The sequence below is a fragment of the Halyomorpha halys genome, unplaced genomic scaffold (genome assembly GCF_000696795.3).
Source record: "Halyomorpha halys isolate HHAL.00 unplaced genomic scaffold, Hhal_1.1 Scaffold408.1, whole genome shotgun sequence".
Lineage (NCBI taxonomy): Eukaryota > Metazoa > Arthropoda > Insecta > Hemiptera > Pentatomidae > Halyomorpha > Halyomorpha halys.
This window is the reverse complement of record NW_027113749.1, coordinates 332,157-335,147: the sequence shown is the minus strand read 5'-3', so window position 1 is coordinate 335,147 and position 2,991 is coordinate 332,157.

Below are 2,991 nucleotides of genomic sequence, written 5' to 3'. Positions count from 1 at the left end.
TTTAACTTTTGGTACCACAGATTAGAATTGCATTCGACCCTGTACTTGGATTGTTTCCATCATCTCAGTGAGTTAATGTACGATTCTGTTGTAGCGTGCCAGGAGTTCCGCCGAATATTGCCCGCATGACTGTTTTGGTTTTTTAGTCTCTCTGATCATCATAAATATGTCCTCCTCTGGGGCTAACTGTCCTCCTCCAAACGCCTTTTTTAATCTTTCCTTGATAGCTCTCCAAGAGGTCTCTTCATCCGCTTGAATCTGATTGAGGATGTTCCTCTTTATTCTGCAGACGACCGCTGCTTTTAATGCATCTGCATCTTCACTATCGAGTAGATTATCGATCTTATAAATCGGTCTCCCCTTTTTATGAAGTAGCTCAGTTCTCCCCTTTCCCCAGTAAACCGTTCGGGGTCAGAAACGGCCTTCCTCAAGTCTTGGGCGGTTGCCGTACGTACTTTTATGCACTCAAATGTTGTGGCCTGGGCTTCCGTGTGGTGGAGCAAGCTCCGGGGGTGGAGGATTCACCGCCATGGGAGATGCGTTCTCGATCCCATTTTGATTTAAAGCTTCCAGGTTCAAGACCGCTTGTCTGACGATCCCATTTGCAGTGAGGTAAGAAAAAAACAATAAAATTTTTTCTTGAAAACTAAAATTACTCCGGTATCTAAAGTCTAGAAATCTTTTGAGAAGACAAACACATTATATTGTATTTCCAGAATGGATCAAAGGCTTTCGTACCTTTGGTAATAAAGATTCAAAAAGTGAGTACTAATGACAATTAAAGAAACAAAGATTACATTGGAGGTTTGCTCATCTTTATCCTGGCAAAGTTTTTTCACAACAGAACTATTCATGTTAAAGTTTTGGCCTGGAGTATAAATAATCAATTTCGGTCATTTGTTCTATACATATTTTATCGTTGGGTAATATTGAACTGAAAATATTTTTTCTCATTTCTTCACCCGCACAGTGATGCTACGATAAGCTATTAAAAATTAATTGTATCCGTTCCCAGAGTTATGCAAGCGATATTCTTTTCAGCTTCGAAAAACCGTTTCTTAATGCCTGGGTCGAAGAACGTCAAGGCACTCTAAGCAGTATCTTTGAATATTGAGCAATTCACGGCTGACTTATGATATAGACGCCTCGGCGTGTAATGATCGGTTATGGGGCCTATTCAAGTCCCTATTAATATCATCAGAGGGCAATAGCTTCGAGAAGAATGGCCTAACTCTTCGTCTTTCTATTATGAGAAAAAGAGTTAAATTTATTTTGTGTTAATATTAAATTGTTTCTTAAAATATAGTATATTTACTGATAAATATCATGTAAGAAGATAAGGAGATTAGTTCATGAATGACAAGTACAGTAACATACTAATTAGTTGTACAGAACAAAAATTTCTCTATAATAAAAGCGGATTTTTTTTTTTTAACTCCCGCCCTAGATTTCAGATATACGAGTAGAGGGAGGAGGGGCGTTATCTCATACGTTTTACGTGTTAAATTTTTCGGATCAAGTTTTTAGTCCAAGCAAGTCGAGTTTTACATCTGAGTAAAATTTAATACACCCAAGCTCGAATCAAATCGACACCGCTGCCAAGTGAAGATTGCTAAGGTGATGCCCCAGCACACTCGGCTACAACGGTCTCTAATTAAAACTGGCTTTGCATGTCTTTAACATTCACTCACAGACTTATTGTTCACTCTACACCAATAACGACCAATGAAGTTGAAATTATTGGTTATGGTTCCTTTTACGATTGTGTAAAGGACTGGGTTTCTCAAAATGTGTAAAAGACCGGTTTTCTCAAAATGTGTAAACGACTGGACTTTTTACAATTCACTCTCCGAATTACTGTAAACGAAATTCTATATTTTAAAAATATATTAGTTTTTGGAATAACTAATATATATATTTCTTCAGTGTCTAATCCACTCTGCAAATTCAACCTGATATTAAATGAATTTTTTTGGATGGTACAATATAATAATGAAGATCATTATTGATTTATTGTTGATTAGAAATCAATAGGTTGGAAAATTCGAGATACTCGATATGTCACATAAAGTTTAAAAACAACACTGAGTATCGTAGATCATTGCAATGCACTTAAAATTGAATAATATATTAATCAAAATTTAGGTAACTAAAACTGTATAGATAATGATGATTTTCAATTAAATACAATAATTGATTTCTAAAATTCAATTTTGTTAATTTTACCTGTATATACTCTCAAATCTGAGTTGAAAAGCTGGCAATTTTGTAAAAAATATAAAATTTCTCATCCACTTGTTTCATTTTTTTTTTTTTTTTGTCATCCTGGTTGTTTGGAACTTTAATTTGGGAAACCGTACTATGAACTCATGTAAATCGATTCATAATAAATACTGCTTCTATGGTTTATGCGTAGAGAAATAATTAAAAACCACAAATATGCACTTTTAGCTAAATCATTTAATTCTTTTAACTCAGGCATTAAGGACAGAGCCTTACTAATTTGTTTTTCGAGTTGGGAATTTAAAATTTGTATTTTCAATTGAGATAATATCAGTAAAGTGCCTTCTGTATCCTGCGATTTTATTTTTCAGTTTTTAAGATTAATTGAAATAATTAAATAGCTTGAAACCTGTTTTGAAAAGAGAAATGAAACGGGATCAGGACGTTAATGGTGCCTTAGTGCACAGTTGGGCAAACATTAGCTATGGATAAAACTAAAATTGTCATGGAAACGATATTTATTTATCAATGGTTCATTTATGAATAAGGGCACAAATGGCAATTTCAGCTATTAGTTTCAACTATAACTAATTTGTGCCCATCTCTGTCTTAGTGAACACTGCTTCCCACACTTTTAAAATTGTTTGCATTACATCCTGACTAATTTTATTCTATCATACACTCCGTTTACGGGATATTAAGGTGAATAAGGTGAATACGGGATTGTTAAGGATGAAAGATTAAGAATTAATGGGTTAGGATGGTTAA